The following is a 20,128-nucleotide window of genomic DNA, read 5'->3' on the forward strand; positions in this document are numbered from 1 at the left end:
CATAACAAACAGGTCAAAGGCTAACAACCCTGACCGATCAAACAAAATTGTTATGAAAACAGCAATAGAGATTGCTGTTCTATATCTGAGATGGAGGCCTACTCTGCTGCCATAAACGTCAGCGGGCATAAAGTTACTGCCTCTTACACTGCTGGCATTTAGGGCAGCAGTGAAGGTTCTCCGCCTGTCTGTTCATACCCGGCACAGATATAGAAGGAGTCTTCGTTGCTGTTTCTATAACAGTTTTGTCTGACCAGTCAGGATTGTTAGTCCTGAGTTGAAACCCCCAAACCTGGAGGACGGGTGGACCACTCTCAGTCTGGCCTCTGCCCTTCCACCTGTTTGGCATGGAGACCCTACCAAGAGCCAAAGCACAAGGCTCTAACTCAAGCCAACATAGCTCTCCAGGTCATTGAGGCACGCAAGCCTCCAAACCCTACAAGGTTGTGGTCCTCTTGGAGGAACAGGCACTAAGTAAATAACAAACAGGTACCCTGAAAAAGCAACTGCTACCAATCAGAATCACTTTATTGCAGAGAAGGAAGCTTTACTCCTTTATCTCAATTACTATCATTAAAGTCCAATTTGAATATTATCTTTCCATCATCTTTTCATGTCCATCTTGTTTACACCCATTCTCGTCAATAGAATCAGAATCACTTTATTGCCAGTATGTGAAACATACCAGGATTGTGCCAAGCATAAAACAGAGGACAATACCATAACAGATAACACCATAGCGACCAACAATTTACAAGACAATAGTGCAAACAGCCACGAGGAATCAACAATTGGCAGAACGGTCACATGCACAAACATCAATAATCAAACTTAAATGTGAACATGTGAACAGACTCAATAATTATTAACAGAGCCAGGAGAGCAGGAAAGGCCATTTAGTGCAGTGATTCACAACCTTGGAACACTGCTATTAACCAAGGGGTCCATGGACCCCAGGTTGGGAACCTGTGATTTAATAGATGTTCTGCAGGGACTGTCAGGATATTACACCTGAGTGAGTTTTGCTGCAAAGCCGAATAGTTACAGGTAAGAAGTTTCGATGATAATGTGTAGTTCTAGTGGCAATGGACTTGTAGCGTCTCCCTGTTGCAATTTGGTGAATAGGAGACCGCTGCAGTGGATGGAGTCAGTAGTAATTCTTTTCAGCTAAGAAACAACAGGTACGGTGAAGAAAGAACAGCCAGTAACACCTGGAAACTAAAAGTGAATTAAAAGGAGGCTTGAACACCACCTATAAAAGGGAGAAGAAACAGTTAATTTTTCAGAACAGTGACCTTTCATTGAATCAGCAAGATGTTAGAAATGATCAACTTCTACTGCAAGTAAATATAGGGGCAGGGACATAAAGGAGAAGAAGATTACGAAATGGTTAGCTTATTGCACACAACTTCCTACTCTTATTTGTTCCCAAATTGTTGGCTTTACTGGCAGAGCTGGTATTTATTGGCCAGTGACAACTGCCATTGGGAGGTCAGTGGTGGCCGTCTTCTGTGCAGTGAAGGGATTCCCACTCATATTAGACAGGAAGCCCTAATATTTTGACCAGTTGATTAAAGAGCAGTGAAATCCATCCAAGTTGGTGATCCCAAGAATGAAAGGGTTAACATACGAGGAGTACTTGATGGTTCTGGGCCTGTACGCTCTGGAGTTTAGAAGAATGAGGGGGATCTCATTGAAACCTACCAAATATTGTGAGTGGATGAGGAGAAGATATTTCCTACAGTGGGGGAGTCTGGGATCAGAGGGTACAGCTTCAGAGCAGAGGGACATCAATTTAGAAGAGATGAGGCCAAAAGGTTTCAGCCCAAAACATTGACTGTACTCTTTTCCTAGATGCTGTCTGGCCTGCTGAGTTCCTCCAGCATGTGTGTGTTGCTCAGATTTCCTGCATCTGCAGATTTTCTCTTGTTAGAGAGGAGGAGGAATTTCTTTAGCCAGAGGTGGTGAATCTGTGGAATTCATTGCCATACAGTAGATAGTTGTGGAGGCCAAGTCATTGGGTATATTTAAGACAAAGGCTGATAGGTTCTTCATTAATCAGGGTGTCAAATTATGGGAAGAAGGGAGAATGGGATTGAAAGGGATAATAAATCAGCCATAATGGTGGAGCAGACTCGATGGGCCAAATGGTCTAATTCTGCATCTATGACTTGTGCAACAGGGGAACACTGACAATCTCAGTTGTCCGATGTCCTTGAGCTTTTAGGTGGCTCTGGGAGACAATGCCTATGAATAGCATTCCACTTCGCTCAGCCTTGCCTTCTGAGGGACCAGGTTGCCCTCCACATCAGCTCAGAGGCAAACAGTTACCCACAAAAATCAAAAGTAGCATTGTAAAAAACAAGTGTGCAGCTCAGATCACTACTGACAACACAGGGGAGAGGGAGTGGGACAAAGTGTGCAGCTCAGATCACTACTGACACCACAGGGGAGAGGGAGTGGGACAAAGTGTGCAGCTCAGATCACTACTGACACCGCAGGGGAGAGGGAGTGGGACAAAGTGTGCAGCTCAGATCACTACTGACACCACAGGGGAGAGGGAGTGGGACAAAGTGTGCAGCTCAGATCACTACTGACACCGCAGGGGAGAGGGAGTGGGACAAAGTGTGCAGCTCAGATCACTACTGACACCGCAGGGGAGAGGGAGTGGGACAAAGTGTACAGGCTCAGATCACTACTGACACCGCAGGAGAGAGGGAGTGGGACAAAGTGTGCAGGCTCAGATCACTACAGACACCGCAGGGGAGAGGGAGTGGGACAAAGTGTGCAGGCTCAGATCACTACTGACACCGCAGGGGAGAGTGAGTGGGACAAAGTGTGCAGCTCAGATCACTACTGACACCACAGGGGAGAGGGAGTGGGACAAAGTGTGCAGCTCAGATCACTACTGACACCGCAGGGGAGAGGGAGTGGGACAAAGTGTGCAGGCTCAGATCACTACAGACACCACAGGGGAGAGGGAGTGGGACAAAGTGTACAGGCTCAAATCACTACTGACACCGCAGGGGAGAGGGAGTGGGACAAAGTGTGCAGCTCAGATCACTACAGACACCGCAGGGGAGAGGGAGTGGGACAAAGTGTGCAGCTCAGATCACTACTGACACCACAGGGGAGAGGGAGTGGGACAAAGTGTGCAGGCTCAGATCACTACTGACACCGCAGGGGAGAGGGAGTGGGACAAAGTGTGCAGGCTCAGATCACTACTGACACCACAGGGGAGAGGGAGTGGGACAAAGTGTGCAGCTCAGATCACTACTGACACCGCAGGGGAGAGGGAGTGGGACAAAGTGTGCAGGCTCAGATCACTACTGACACCGCAGGAGAGAGGGAGTGGGACAAAGTGTGCAGGCTCAAATCACTACTGACACCGCAGGGGAGAGGGAGTGGGACAAAGTGTGCAGGCTCAAATCACTACTGACACCGCAGGAGAGAGGGAGGGGGACAAAGTGTGCAGGCTCAGATCACTACTGACACCGCAGGAGAGAGGGAGTGGGACAAAGTGTGCAGGCTCAGATCACTACTGACGCCGCAGGAGAGAGGGAGTGGGACAAAGTGTGCAGCTCAGATCACTACTGACGCCGCAGGGGAGAGGGAGTGGGACAAAGTGTGCAGCTCAGATCACTACTGACGCCGCAGGGGAGAGGGAGTGGGACAAAGTGTGCAGCTCAGATCACTACAGACACCGCAGGGGAGAGGGAGTGGGACAAAGTGTGCAGCTCAGATCACTACAGACACCACAGGAGAGAGGGAGTGGGACAAAGTGTGCAGGCTCAGATCACTACTGACACCGCAGGGGAGAGGGAGTGGGACAAAGTGTGCAGCTCAGATCACTACAGACACCACAGGAGAGAGGGAGTGGGACAAAGTGTGCAGGCTCAGATCACTACTGACACCGCAGGGGAGAGGGAGTGGGACAAAGTGTGCAGCTCAGATCACTACAGACACCGCAGGAGAGAGGGAGTGGGACAAAGTGTGCAGGCTCAAATCACTACTGACACCGCAGGAGAGAGGGAGTGGGACAAAGTGTGCAGGCTCAGATCACTACTGACACCACAGGAGAGAGGGAGTGGGACAAAGTGTGCAGCTCAGATCACTACTGACGCCGCAGGGGAGAGGGAGTGGGACAAAGTGTGCAGGCTCAAATCACTACAGACTCCGCAGGGGAGATGGAGTGGGACAAAGTGTGCAGATCAGATCACTACTGACACCGCAGGGGAGAGGGAGTGGGACAAAGTGTGCAGGCTCAGATCACTACTGACACCGCAGGAGAGAGGGAGTGGGACAAAGTGTGCAGGCTCAAATCACTACAGACTCCGCAGGGGAGATGGAGTGGGACAAAGTGTGCAGATCAGATCACTACTGACACCGCAGGGGAGAGGGAGTGGGACAAAGTGTGCAGGCTCAGATCACTACTGACACCGCAGGAGAGAGGGAGTGGGACAAAGTGTGCAGGCTCAAATCACTACAGACTCCGCAGGGGAGAGGGAGTGGGACAAAGTGTGCAGCTCAGATCACTACTGACACCACAGGGGAGAGGGAGTGGGACAAAGTGTGCAGCTCAGATCACTACTGACGCCGCAGGGGAGAGGGAGTGGGACAAAGTGTGCAGCTCAGATCACTACTGACGCCGCAGGGGAGAGGGAGTGGGACAAAGTGTGCAGCTCAGATCACTACTGACGCCGCAGGGGAGAGGGAGTGGGACAAAGTGTGCAGCTCAGATCACTACTGACACCGCAGGGGAGAGGGAGTGGGACAAAGTGTGCAGGCTCAGATCACTACAGACACTGCAGGGGAGAGGTGAGTGGGACAAAGTGTGCAGGCTCAGATCACTACTGACACCGCAGGGGAGAGGGAGTGGGGCAAAGTGTGCAGCTCAGATCACTACTGACACCACAGGGGAGAGGGAGTGGGACAAAGTGTGCAGGCTCAGATCACTACTGACACCACAGGGGAGAGGGAGTGGGACAAAGTGTACAGGCTCAGATCACTACAGACACCGCAGGGGAGAGGGAGTGGGACAAAGTGTGCAGGCTCAGATCACTACTGACACCGCAGGGGAGAGGGAGTGGGACAAAGTGTGCAGGCTCAAATCACTACTGACACCGCAGGGGAGAAGGAGTGGGACAAAGTGTGCAGGCTCAGATCACTACTGGCACCGCAGGGGAGAGGGAGTGGGACAAAGTGTGCAGATCAGATCACTACTGACACCGCAGGGGAGAGGGAGTGGGACAAAGTGTACAGCTCAGATCACTACTGACACCGCAGGGGAGAGGGAGTGGGACAAAGTGTGCAGGCTCAGATCACTACTGACACCGCAGGGGAGAGGGAGTGGGACAAAGTGTGCAGCTCAGATCACTACTGACACCGCAGGGGAGAGGGAGTGGGACAAAGTGTGCAGGCTCAGATCACTACAGACACCGCAGGGGAGAGGGAGTGGGACAAAGTGTGCAGGCTCAGATCACTACTGACACCGCAGGAGAGAGGGAGTGGGACAAAGTGTGCAGGCTCAGATCACTACTGACACCGCAGGGGAGAGGGAGTGGGACAAAGTGTGCAGCTCAGATCACTACAGACACCGCAGGGGAGAGGGAGTGGGACAAAGTGTGCAGATCAGATCACTACTGATGCCGCAGGGGAGAGGGAGTGGGACAAAGTGTGCAGGCTCAGATCACTACTGACACCACAGGAGAGAGGGAGTGGGACAAAGTGTGCAGGCTCAGATCACTACTGACACCGCAGGGGAGAGGAAGTGGGACAAAGTGTGCAGATCAGATCACTACAGACACCGCAGGGGAGAGGAAGTGGGACAAAGTGTGCAACTCAGATCACTACAGACCGCAGGGGAGAGGAAGTGGGACAAAGTGTGCAGCTCAGATCACTACAGACACCACAGGAGAGAGGGAGTGGGACAAAGTGTGCAGATCAGATCACTACAGACTCCGCAGGGGAGAGGGAGTGGGACAAAGTGTGCAGGCTTAGATCACTACTGACACCGCAGGAGAGAGGGAGTGGGACAAAGTGTGCAGGCTTAGATCACTACTGACACCACAGGGGAGAGGGAGTGGGACAAAGTGTGCAGGCTCAGATCACTACAGACACCGCATGAGAGAGGGAGTGGGACAAAGTGTGCAGGCTTAGATCACTACTGACACCGCAGGAGAGAGGGAGTGGAGCAAAGTGTGCAGGCTTAGATCACTACTGACACCACAGGGGAGAGGGAGTGGGACAAAGTGTGCAGGCTCAGATCACTACAGATCTGAGAGGGAGTGGACAGAGACACTTTGCTACATTTACTATCCTCATCTGCTTCCCATCGTCACACAAGTAAGTTTGCAGCCCAAGGCCGATGTAGCAATTGGTGAATACAGTAAATGCACAGTAGTGCAAGAAGTGGTTTGTAGCGTTCCATTGGTGAGGTCGGATTAAGATTGTGCAGATCAAATGAAGAATCTGATGGTTGTAGGAAAGTAGTCGTTCCTGAGCAACACTCACAACATACTGGAGGAACTCAGCAGGCGAATTAGCATCCATGGAAATGAATAAACAGTCGACATTTCAGGCTGAAACATTGACTGTTTATTTCTGCCTGACCTGCTGAGTTCCTCCAGTATGTTGTGAGTGTTGCTCTGGATTACCAGCATCTGCTGAATCTCGTGTTCATTAGCTCTTCCTGAACCTGGTAGTGTGGGACTTCAGACTTCTGCATCACCTGCCAGATGGTAGCAGTGAGGTTAAGACTGTGTTAAGAGGTAGCCAGAACGATCAGAGGTAATAATTTAAGGAGCTTAGCTCTATAGTTACTTTGAAAGTAGCTGTAGCTTATACTCTGAAAGATTGTGACTCTCCAGGTTACAGCATCTAATTTCTGTGGCATGGGGAATGATGTCACGCACAGCCCCCAATGAAGACTCACTTCAAAGCACGAAGGGTACCCCATACCTAGAAGACCCCATTCAAATCCAAGAGTCTCACAAATCAATTTGGAATCGTTATCACATTTCACTTCAGGGGGTAAAGTAACAATGATTTTCCGATCAAATGCCGTTAACAAAAACATTGTGCTGGGCACTCATTGGCTATTTCACCTCACTAAACCACATGACAGACAAGATATCAATTAAATGGGAGAAGGTTTCCTCCTGTTCCCATGGCACCCTTAACTACTGTGGAGTTATCCCTGTAGAAATAAACAGGAGGGCAGTTCTCAGTGCACTGCAGACCCCTTTCCTACAACCCCATCGCTATCTTACACTGATGTAAGATCCTTCACTCAGCATAATCTCTATGGATGCTTTACAGCAGGGGACCCCAGCCGGGGGTCCACGGACCCCTTGCTTATTGGTTTTGGTCCATGGCATAAAAAAGGTTGGGAACCCCTGCTTTACAGGAATGCTCTTCAACAAATCTGAAACCAGGTCAAATGAGGTGGTATTCGGAGAGGTGGTCAAGGGCAATTTGCAAAGGTAGAGAATGAGTTAAGGAGGGAACTGAACTGAAGGTTCACACAGCTGCAGGAAAACCCCTCAACACTGGAGCAATGAAAATTGAGTTGCCCAAGAGGCCAGGATTGAAAGCAACAAACAATCTGCTGGAGGAACTTAGAGGGTTGAAGAGCATTAGTAGGGGGGAGAATTGTCAACGTTTCAAGTCAAAACTCCTGCATCAGCCCCCAGCTATTCCAGGAACACAGGGATCACCACAGCTACAGAGCACAGTCCGTCTTCTTAATGTCTTCTACTGTCCTGGTGGTCACATGATGGATATGTCCAGAGGTCAATATTTAACCCTTGGTTAAAATATCAAGCTGTTGTTTGTGGGAACTTGCTGTAGACAGGTTGGCTGTTGCCAACGTCATATTTAGACTCCCTAGAGCACAGAATCAAACCGTGACCAAACAACGAAAAGGCTCCTTAATAGTAAAGTGCAAAGTGCTTTGGAACTCCCTACTTTACAAATACAAAGTTTCCTCTTCTTTTTACATCCAGTCAGCATAATCAGGAAGCAACAAGAACTAAAGGAAAAGAATCTTCCCCATAAAACAAAGCAGGGTCTTGACTAATTGCAATTACACAATTAAATATTTATTGAACATCTGTTGGTTCGGTAGGAGAAACTTGTGGGCCAACAGGATAACTTTGCCACAGGAAACCAAGCTGTACAACCAGATACAGATTCAAGTACTTATCAAGTGTAATGCAACAGTTATACTGCAAGAGAAAGATCCTAAAGGGCAGTCACCTGAAGAGCAGAACTTGACTGCTTTTATCAATATGACAACTTGCAATCTGTTCCAGACTCAAGCCCTATTATATAAGGTCAAGTCGTTGGCAATTCGTAACAAAAAGAATCACTGACCCCACAAATCAGGTTCTGACAGAGAGCATCGCTGGATATTTCTGATAGGAATCCTCTTCTTGACACCCCCTCTCCAGCCAGCATTATGTTAAAGGTAGACTGCGCTCCTGAGAGACGCTCTACTAAAAGCTCACTGCAGGCTGAATCATTGCAGAATTAGAGTGAGTTCTAGATTCAGCCTTCGCTTCTCCAACCCCACCCACTTTAGCTGGAATGCTCCATTCACTACCTCTTCAGAGGGGTGGTTCCAGTGAGATGATCGCAGCGAAGGTGCGGGTTCAGTCTTTCAAAACTCCATGCCACTAGCCATTTCTATTGGTACCGGTGTCAACGTAACAAGACAACCCATAAATTACCCATTAACACCACTTTACAAGCAAAATCCAAGCATCTAAATCCTAGTGTATTAAATGATTGTTTTAAATTCCTCTCTGTTCAGCACTTATAAAATATTTGGTGATGGAAGAAAACACTCTGGAATCATCCACCTGGATAACAATTTTTCCCACTGGACACATGACAATGGGACTGAATGTGGGAGATTATCAGTGACAGGAGACTGGGTGTATCCCTTCTCCACGGGCAGTCCCTCTGTGTCAAGGATCGCTCCCATCCTGTAGCGGCTGGTCAGGATGCTACAGGTTTGTAGGTTGCCGGATGAGGACTTGCGGTGTTTTGGGAGCTGGAAAATTCCTGCACTGGATTCTCTGGGTTCCTGGGCTTGAATTCCCATGCTGAGGACTTCTCAATAACGCTTGATATTTTCAGTAACGCTCTGAGATTCTCTTCGGAATGCAGTGTGCGTATTATAGCAATCTGGGGCTGTGCGCGCCACGTGGCCTGAGTGGCGGTAATAAGCGCCCTTACGTTGGGAATGATAGCCGGCGAGCTAGTGCGACCGGAAGCTTTGTTTAATGAAATGCAGCACGGAATCGGGCCTTCGATGGTAAGACCTATCTCCACCCCACCACCTAACAATATAGTATGTCCACTACCTACTAACTTGTGCACTGTGGGAGGAAACCAGATCACCCAGAAGGGACCCACATCGTCACCGGGAGAGCATACAAACTTCTTACAGTCAGCAGTGGAAACGGAACCCCAGTCTTTGGCACTATAAAGCACCATGCCACTATCCATTTGATTATCAATCTTCTAATGAGTTGTGGTTTTGTGCAGCAGAAGCAATTTAGTGGAGGACCTTTCATGAATGGATATTAAATATTAAACCCTGGTGTAGAGGGAGAGGCGAGTACATTGGAGGCTTTTCGATAGGGAATGTTAAGAAGATGATGAGATACGGACATGGTGTGGGTAGGGGGAACTAGCGTTTGGGTGTTTTTGATTTGCTTTTTAGCTGGTTTGACACAACATAGTGGGCCGAATGGCCTGTTCCTGTGCGGTACTGTTCTATCCTATTACAAACTTCAGTGAACAGATTAACAATGACCTGGAACGAAGCTCGCAGCGTGAGTATGTGCAGATATTTCCTCTATTCTGCAGGCGGCCCTAGAGTGAAGATGGTGTAGGTGATGCAGTTTTTAATTTGGTCCATTCCCATGAGGAATGGAGGAAGGAAGGTGCAGCAGGAATAATTTCACTCGCCCCAACACTGAACAGTTCCCACAACCTACAGACTCACTGTCAAGGACTTTACAACTCATTTACTCAATTTTCTTTTTGCTTATTTATTTATTATTATTGGTTTTTTTTTCTGGTTTTGTATTTGCACATTGGTTGTTTGTCCACCCTGTTGGGTGTGGTCCTTCGGTGATTCTGTTCTGTTTCTTGTATTCATTGTCGGCAAGAAAATGAATCTGTAGGTAGTTTGCAGAGACATATGTGTTATTTAATAATAAATTAACTTTGAACTGTGGAAGGACAGAGAAAAGGTTATGTGATGATGTGTCCTTGCTTGACCCAGGTCTACACAGAAATCAGGTCTCTTGGTTTCCCAGTCAACATGGAGGAGATGTCAGGCAGAGATGAATTTCAGAAGGTAGATAAAGTTGTGAAGGACATTCCTTTTTCCTTCTTGTTTGACAGAGTCAAAGGCCTTTCAAAGTCAAAGAAGACATGTATTGCTGCTGCTTGCTAAACTTTTGTTGGATTTCAAGCCTCCTGTGCCTCCAGATGAAAAAAAAATCACACTGTGTCATTTTTCAGGCTGAGAATGGCCTTAAGGGTGTAATAGTGCTGTAGAGTCATAGAGCACTCTGCACAGAAAAGGGCCCTTTGGCCCACCCAGTCTGTGTTGAACTGCTTAGTCCCATCAACCCACACCAGACCATAGCCCTTCATTCCCCTACTATCCACGTGCCTATCCAAATTTGTCTTAAATGTTGAAATTGAACCTGCATCCACCACTTCCACTGGCACCTCATTCTACACTCTCGCCACCCTCTGAGTGAAGAAGCTCCCCCTTGGGGGGAGGCTTCCCTGTGTCAGACAGTCAGATTTCACCTATTGTGCCTCCGTTATCCCAGCACCGTTTGTGGGAGCTTGCTGTGCCAAGACCAGCGGCTGCTTTTCCCACAGAGGCTACACCAAAGATGTAGGACAGGAGGTCGTGTTCACTGGCTGCAGAGTGTGTTGGTTATAAAGCACTTTGACACTTCCTGAGATTGTGAGAGCTATATCCTGAGATTGTGTGCGATCTTTTGTTTCAGAGCAGTGCTGCAGTACTTCAGGCATACTTAAGCACATTTGATAGAAGGAGGTGAGATAATTTCAATGAGCTGCAGATGTGGCAAACCAGATATGGCAGAGTAAGATCAAAGAAGGCAGCAAAAATTATTTACATACACTAATTAGTCACTTTATTAGGGACACCGGTACACCTGCTCGTTAATGCAAATATCTAATCAGTCAATCATGTGGCAGCAACTCAATGCATAAAAGCATGCAGTGGGTCAAGAGGTTCAGCTGTTGTTCGGACCAAACATCAGAATAGGGGAAGAAAAGTGATCTGTGACTTTTACCGTGAAATGATTGCTGGTGCCAGGTGGGGTGGTTTGAGTATCTCAGAAACTGCTGATCTCCTGGGATTTTTACACGCAGGGGCAGGGGTGCTCAGCCTTTTTTATACCGTGGACCCCTACCATTAACTGAGGGGTCTGTGGTCCCCAGGTAGGGAACTCCTGCTCTACAGTTTACAGAGAATGGTGTGAAAAACAAAAAAAAATCCAGTTCTTTGGGTGAAAATGCTTTGTTAATGAGAGAGGTCAGAGGAAAATGGCCAGATTGGTTTGAGCTGACGGGAATGCAACAGTAATTCAAATAATCACACTGGTCATGAGTTAAGGGTGAAAGATGAAAAGTTTATAGTGAACATGAGGGGAAACTTCTTCACTCAGGGGGTGGTGAGAGTGTGGAACGAGCTGACAGCGCAAGTGGTGCACATGAGCTTGATTTCAACATCTAAGAGATGTTTGGATAGGTACATTGGTAATAAGGGTATGGAGGGCTATGGTCTTGGTGCAGGCCGATGGGACTAGTCAGTTAAATGGTTCAGCATAGACTAGATGGGCCAAGGGACCTCTTTCTGTGCTGTACTTTTCCATACAACAGTGGTGTGCAGAAAACCATTTCTAAATGCATAACTCATCAAACCCCGAAGTGGTTGGGCTACAGCAGCAGGTAACCATGAACATACACTCAGGAGGTTCAGTGGGTGTCTAATAAATTGGCCATTGAGTCTATGTACTTAGTATTCTTTCATCACTTTACTGTGCAAGTTCTGAAGGAGGATCACTCTAATATAGATAACAGCTTTACAAAGTTTAGACAGATTGCTGAAGAATATAGCAGACAGAGTCAGCATCATTTTTATTAGAAATAGGTGTGTGGACAACTGCAAAAGAAACAGCAATTTAAATACAAAGCTAAGTAGGGAAAGTAATTATTTGTAAGCTTCCCTCTCATTTATGCCTGAATTTATCATGTGTTTTTCTGCTTTTCATCCTCTCCCTCTCACTCTGTCTCTTACTTTCTTGTACCAGCTCACAAGTCCTTACACATCTGTTCCACATTACATGCTTAATAGGCCTGAAAATTGTTGTTCGTTCATCACTGGAGGATCGAACTCACATTTCAGCTCAGACGACTGCATGTTAAACTGTCTGCCAGCTCCCTGGGAATCCCTCCCTTAACCCTTTGGGAATAATGCGGTTATTCGCCAGGTCTGTTTTCACGACTCTTGGTCTGTGGTGTAAAGCAGGCAATGACTACTATGGCAAACCATTGGTTCTGAGCCAAAGTTTCCCAGGCATGTCAGAAATTGGTCTTCTACAGGTTTTTTTTATCACCTCTACGTGTTAACCGTCTGGTGCCAACAGCATTCATTACTACCTTGTCATTAGTGGAATCAAGATGTTTCAGAGAACTGTTAAGTGAGTCAGCTGAGGAGACACCAGCAAGGCTGACCATGAGATATCTCAAAAAGTAAGTTTTAACATGGACTGGCTTAAGGAGAAATCTCCAGAGCCTAATACCTAGAGCAGGGGTTCCCAACTTGGGAACCACAGACCCCTCTGGTAATAGTAGAGGTCCATGGCATAAAAAAAGACAGGGAACGTCTGAGCTTGGTTATGTGAACCAAGCCTGTTAGAACCTAACTGTAAGATTGGAATTAGTTTACCATTGTCACACATACAGTGAAAAGCTCCATACAGGTCAATTCACTGAGATGGTGCAAGATAAAATGATTACAAAATGCAGAATGAAGTGCAACAGCTATAGAGAAAGTGTGGCACAGCTAAACAACAAGATGCAAAGACGTAATGAGATAGAATGTGAGGTCAAGAGTGCTAGGGTGTATTCTGGAGTTGGTGTATGTCACAAATATTAATTTCACCAGCAACCAATCTTCAGATTTGAATGTAGATTGCAGATTGAATTTAAAACGCAGCTCAGAGCAATTAGATCTTAAATGCCTGCATATGCACAAATGCGGCCTAGAGTCAATGGGGATTAACGTTTACTTTGGTTGTCCGGAATATGGGTGTGATGAAGGAGGTGTTTGAAAACTACATGTAATTCAAGGGAAGCATTGTAGGTACATTGTAACTATAGAATTGTCCTGCCTTTATCTTTGATCTTTAGCATATAAAAATGGCATATAATATTGGGTCAGGAGGCCTCTTCCTCCAAGTGTGTCTCAAATATGATGCCTGCTGCTCATTTTTTGCTGAGTAAAACACTTTTATATCCACTAGCTTCAGTATCTTTTCAGTGACTTCGTTCACAGTAGCAACAAAGAGTCCATTTTATCACATCAGGGAAACATTAAATAGTCAGAATGTATCTTTGAACCTGGTGATATGTGCTATCAGGTCTTCTGCCCAGCAGGAGAGACGAGAAGGGACAATGTCCAGGGTGGAGCCATTGATTATAATGGGTTAGGGTTTATGTTCATTTGGGATTTGGTGGGTAGGCTCTGGAAAGGAGGTGGAGCCTTGTGCTTGGCTTGGATTGGGCTTCCTTGTAAGTAGATATGCACAAGGGTAAGGGATTAACTTTTAAGAGTTGAACAGATGCTCTTGAGAGCTGGGGTTTTCAGTGCCGGCTCAGATGCATTTAGCAGGCAATGTTTGGGTCAGCTCAGCTTGGGTATCAAAAAAACTTGTATATTCTCAGCTCAGATCAAGTTTGGCTTAACTTTGGTCAGGTCGTAAATCTGTACCTTGTGCTGATTTCACGATTTGCCTCCTGGCTTGGACAGTGCTGAGATATGTCAGTTAAAACTGGGTTCTGCACGAGGTCAGAACTGGAGGAAATATGAGTGGTATGAGCTCGTAAAAGGAAAAGTAAGGACAAGATGCCTGTGAGGTCAAACAGTATTATCACAATGGCATGTTGTTTAGGCCATTCGGCCCATTGAGTCTACTCGGTCATTTAATCGTGGCTGATTTATTATCCCTTATTAACCCATTCTCCTGCCTTCTTCCTATAACCTTTGATGCCCTTACTAATGAAGAACCTAAGTCCATTCTAAATACACCCAGTGACTTCAGCTGCACAGCCATCTGTGCCAATGAATTCACCACCCTCTGGCTAGAGAAGATCCTCCTCATCTCTGTTCTTAATGGACATCTCTCTATTCTGAGGCTGCACCCTCTGGTCCTAGATTCCCCCACTATAGGAAGCATCTTCTCCACATCCACTCTACCTAGGCCTATCAATAATGAGTTTGTCCCTTCATTCTTCTGAACTTCAGCAATTACAGGCCCATACCTAGAGGCTCATCAAACATGAACTCTTTTATTCCTGGACTCATTCTTTGTGAGCCTTCTCTGGACCCTCCTGACCTTCAAAGTTCAAACTCTAAGTTCAAAGTAAATTTGTTATCAAAGTACATGCTTGTCACCATACACAACCCTGAGATTCATTTTCTTGTGGGCATTCACAGTAAGTACAAAAAACACAACAGAATCAATGAAAGACCGTGCCCAACAGGATGGACAAACAACTCATGTGCAAAAGACAACAAACTGTGCAAATACCAAAAGAAAGAGAAAAAAATGAAATAATAATAATAGTAAAAAGCAATAAATATTGAGAACATTAGATGAAGAGTGGCTTCCTCAAGTCTGAGCTCAGGAATTGAATGTACTCAGCCACAGTAGGCCTCGGAATTAAAACCAGTTCTATCCTCACTCCATATCCACATTTGTATCTCAGGGCTAGAAGATCTTTCCGGCTTTTCATCAAATATTGCCAGGAGATTTTTAACACGGCACCTCCCATAACTCTACTCTCCACACACACTTTTATTTGCCGTATGTTTTGGTTGTGAATTGAAGTATTCAGGAGTCAGATCATGGTATTAACTTTAATTAAACAAGCTGTTGCCAGGGATCAATACAGTTCACACCCTGTTTAAGTAGGTAGTTTGCTTCATTGTCCTAGCTGGTAGAGTTCAAAGTAAATTCATTATCAAAGTACATTTAATTCACCATATACAACGATTAGATTCATTTTCTTCTGGGCTTACTCATTACATTAAAGAACCATAATCAAATCAATGAAAGGCGGCACCCAACGGGACGGACAATAGCCAATGTGCAAATGATAAGAAACTGTGCAAACACAAAAGAGAAAAATATAATAATAGTAATAATAAATGAATATTAAGAACATGAGAAGAGTGCTTGAAAGTGAGTCCATTGGTTTTGGGAACAGTTCAATGATGGGGCAGGTGAAGATCAAGATCCTGATAGTTGGGGTGAGTCGTACACGAGACTCTGGATACTTCCTGCTGTGCTCCAGGAGAACATTTGCTCCCAACCATTTGTGTGCCCGACTCCAATTTGTCACAGGAGGACTGAAAAAAAACGGCATGGGGAGGCAATTGAAAGCAGCATCAGGAGGGATGTGAATAAAGAACTAAAATAGTCTCATTAGAGTCAATATTTTATTGCTCAAAGCCCCTATTTCTATTGTTATGAATAAAACATGCCTTGGCCCGACAGTGTGAGCAATTCTCCTCTTTGCACAGTGAGCAAAGCTCAAGGCACCAACATAGTTAAGTTTTAATCCAACATCTACTGTTATGTTCAAATGTAGTTGAGTATATTTAAAACGGAGGTTGATAGGTTCCTGATTAGTCAGGGTGTCAAAGGTTACGGGGAGAAGGCAGAAGAATGGGTTTGAGAGGGACAGTAACTCAGCCATGATGGAATGGTGGAGCAGACTCAATGGGCCAAATGGCCTTAATCTGTTCCATTGTCTCACAGGCTTATGGTCTAAATGCTGTTTTCACAGCACTTTATCATTCTTACTGAGACTGATTGTGACTGCATGAGAAAAATTATTTTTATTTTTTTATTTAGAATTACAGCAGGAGTTGGCCTTTTCAGTCCTTCAAGCTGTGCTGCCCCAATAACTCGGCAACCCCAATTTAACCCTAAACTAATCACGGGGCAACTTACCATGACCGATTAACCTAGCCAGTATGATTTGGACTGTGGGAGGAAACCAGAAGAGCCAGAGAAAACCAGCATGGCTCACATTGAGAATGCACAAAGTCCTTACAGACGGTGTCAGAATTGAACTCTGAGCTCTGGAACACCCCAAGCTGTAATAGCAGCACGCTAACCACTACACCACCATGGCATGTAATCTTGGATAATAGCGTGGTATACGACTACATCAGAATCAGAAAAAGGTTCAATATCACCAGCGTATGTTGTGAAATTTGTTAACTTTATGGCAGCAGTACAATGCATTATGTAATAATAGAGCGAATAAAACCTGTGCATTACAATTGATATATACATTTACTGTAATTCACAGGTTTGTCTATATAAAACAGTTAAATTAAATAAGTAGCACAAAAAATAGGAAATAAAAAGTAGTGAGGTAGTGTTCATGGGTTCAATGTCCATTGGGAAATCAGATGGCAGTGGGGAAGAAGCTGTTCCTGAATCGTTGAGTGTGTGCCTTCAGGCTTCTGTATCTCCTACCTGATGGTAGCAATGAGAAGTGGGCATGACCTGGGTGGTGAGGGTCCTTAATGATGGACTCTGTCTTTGTGAGGCACCGCCCCTGGATACTACAGAGGCTAGTGCTCATGATGGAGCTGACTAATTTTACAACTTAACGCAGCTTTTTTCGATCCTGTGCAATAGCATCCCATCGCCCCATACCAGACGGTGATGCAGCCGGTTAGAATGCTGTCTGTGGTACATCTGTAGAAATTTGCAAGTGTTTTAGGTGACATATTAAATCTCCTCAAACTCCTCGTGAAAGGTTGCCACTGTCTTGCCGTCTTTATAGCAGCATTGATGTGTTGGGTCCAGGTTAGGACCTCTGCAATATTGACATCAGCTGTACTTCAACTGATCTTACTCCATGTTGAAATGCTTGGCTTCAAAGCCTAGTCCAGAGCACTGAAATCTAGATTGGCACAACCGAGGAGGTACTCTACTGTGAGAGGTGATGCTTTTCAAATGAAGTAGTCATTACTGACGAGGGAAGAAAAAATACTCATTGAGAAAATAACATCTCATTGTTAGCTGTAATATATCCTGTAAGTAGCAAGAATGTAACAGTAATTACAGATTGTAGGAGCTGGCTATGCACAAATTGGAGTGCCACCGTAGCATAGCGGTCAGTGTGGCGCTAATACAGCTCAGGGTGTCGGAGTCAGAGTTCAACCCCTGTGTTCTCTATAAGGAGTTTGTGTGTCCTCCCTGTGGAATGTGTAGGTTTCTTCCAGGTGCTTTAGTTTCCTCCCACAGTCCAAAGACATACCAGTTAGTAGGTTAATTGGTCATTGTAAATTGTCCTGTGATTAGGCTAGGGTTAAACAGGTGGCACGACTCAAAGGGCTGGAAGGGCCTATTTCGCGCTGTATCCCTAAATAAATAAATAAACTGCCTGCTGTGACTTCACTATTCCATTGGAAAAGTACACCATCAGCTGCAAATTCTTTCCTGAGTTTCCTAAAAGGGACATGGCAGTAACAAAATGCAAGCCTTTCTTTCCTTTCATCTGTCTTGATGCATAAACTAACTGCCTGAATTGAAAAATACTCTGTTCCCCAAAAACAAATTTGATGTGGGAATTGGGAAACAAAAGAAGCAGACATGAAAGATTGCACAGATGCTGGAAATCCAGAGCGACACACTCAGATTGCCGGGGGATCTCAGCAGGTCAGGCAGCATCAGGATTTATGTCCTGAGGAAGGGTCTTGGCCCGAAACATTGGCTCTTTATCCCTTTAAAGAAGTAAGATGCATGTATTTCCACTTTGAAACTGGAACAGATTTCAAAAGTAAATTGAGTTCCTTTAAAAAGCACATTTTAAAAAATCTTAATTTTTACCTGATGAATTTCTGCTGCATCAGGTCTCTGAAGACTAATTAGCTGTTTCTGAAAATGACCTTTCCACTTCTCCCATTGTGGCCCATCTGTTGATAGACCTTTTCACCTATAACAGGATCCAGACCCTGCAGAGACCTGAGATTAAGCTGATTGATACGATCTGTGCTTTAGACCAAGCCTCGAGACATTTCCTGTGTCAACGGGGTCTGTGTCATATTGATGTGGAGGACCAATTGAGGGTCAACAGACAGGAAAGATTTACAATCTGAACTCAGGATAAAGATTTTATATCACCATATCCTAAGCAGGACTGCCCTGTTTTCAATGAGCAGAACAGATCATTTATTAATAAAGTTTTGCATAGACCCTTCAGTTGTAAACAACCCCGTCTCCGTGTTGAACGTGGATTTCCTCTTCTATAATGAGAAAGCTTTTTTTTAAGCAACTATTAATATGTTTTTGTTTCTTTTGTTTTAACTGTGGCTAAACGGGGAGCAATCTCAGATCTGTGTCAGAGGGTTATGTGTTCAAATCCCACACCAGTGATTTGCAGATCAACTAAGTCAATAAGTAATGTATTTAACAAGTTTAAAAACCCAAAACAATGGCAGAGACAATGAAATATTTTTGAAGTTTAATCGCTGGTGTGATGAAGGAAATTATCGCACACCAGGTTATCACACAAACTGTAATACGCTGACCAGATTATCTACTTTTGGTGCTGTTGATTGAGGTGTAAATATTAGCCACAGTACACCACCTTTTTTCAACATAGAGTGCATGATCACCAGGCTAGATAGGGTTTTGGAAGTCCAGCTCCACTTAGTGCTCTCTCAATTCCACATTGGTAGAGTAAACTCAGATTAGAGAGCATAGATCTAATGGGGCTGAATAAGGAGATTCTTTTACAGGTCTTCAAAATCTGATGAAAAACATGAGGCTCAGACATTATCCTCTCTTTCCCCTTTTCACAGAACCGCCGTAGGTTTGTATTCTCATTCCTTCTCATTTCCAGTATTCTCATTTTCTTCTCAATAGCCATGCAATTTCTTTTCTGCAATTGAGGCCCTTTTCTGGATGAACGACATTAACACGGGCAAATTACAGGGACAAGTAACCCAGCACGGACAGGCTTGTACCTGACCCTCGTAGCAGCTTGGGAGGCACGATAATGGATTTGCCAGAGGATATCCATTACCCTCAGGACGGTGCCTGAAACCTGAACACATTACACAGCTGTACAATTCCTGCTTCCTGTTATGTGTGGAAATGTAGGAGAAATTGCCATAAATCCCACAGTGAGCACTGAAACGGTCCTGGGCTAGAATCTAATATTGACGGCCAAATTTGGAAAAGACATAATTGGCTTCCATTGTTTGAACTTTAAGATTCAAGATTGTTTAATGTCACTTCCTGCACACAAGTGTAAGGAGAATGAAATAGTTGTTACTCCAGATCCAATGCAGCACAAAAAAACACAGTAATAATAAACACATACACAAAATATATCTATAAAAGATAGCTTATACACATAGATTGATTGTATGTCCTTGAAGTGACACTAGGCTGTTCATAAGGTGACTGATAGGAAATAATAAAGTAGTGGTGGGTTAGTGGGTGGAGCGATCAGCCTCACTGCTGGGGAAAGTAACTGATTTTGAGTCTGGTGGTCCTGGTGTAGATGCTACATAGCCTCCTCCCTGATGGGAGTGGGACAAAAATGTAAAATCTGGAGTTGCAAGTTCAAAGGCTTTGCTGGCAGATGAATAGAAAACCAAGACCTTAATAAAAGCAGATTATGCTGTTCTGTCTTCATTTTACCTACTGGTTGCAGATGCTAGCCGAAGCCGTGAATTGTGGGCTCAAGTATAACCCAGTCCTGAAACCTAAAGGCACATTGCATGGTCTGAGATGCTGTCCACGTG

The 20,128-nt window shown here is 45.4% G+C and overlaps 1 protein-coding gene across 1 annotated transcript in view; it reads right to left on the minus strand.

The window, feature by feature from the left end:
- The window catches only part of fam110d (family with sequence similarity 110 member D), a 45,516-nt gene extending 36,995 nt beyond the window's left edge, over positions 1–8,521 (minus strand). The window contains exon 1 of the mRNA XM_073034728.1: positions 8,377–8,521. The gene's annotated coding sequence lies outside the window, so the exon portion shown is untranslated. The remainder of the gene's footprint in view (positions 1–8,376) is intronic.
- Between the last annotated feature and the right edge of the window lie 11,607 nt (positions 8,522–20,128).

This window comes from Hemitrygon akajei, chromosome 32, assembly GCF_048418815.1.
Source record: "Hemitrygon akajei chromosome 32, sHemAka1.3, whole genome shotgun sequence".
NCBI lineage: Eukaryota > Metazoa > Chordata > Chondrichthyes > Myliobatiformes > Dasyatidae > Hemitrygon > Hemitrygon akajei.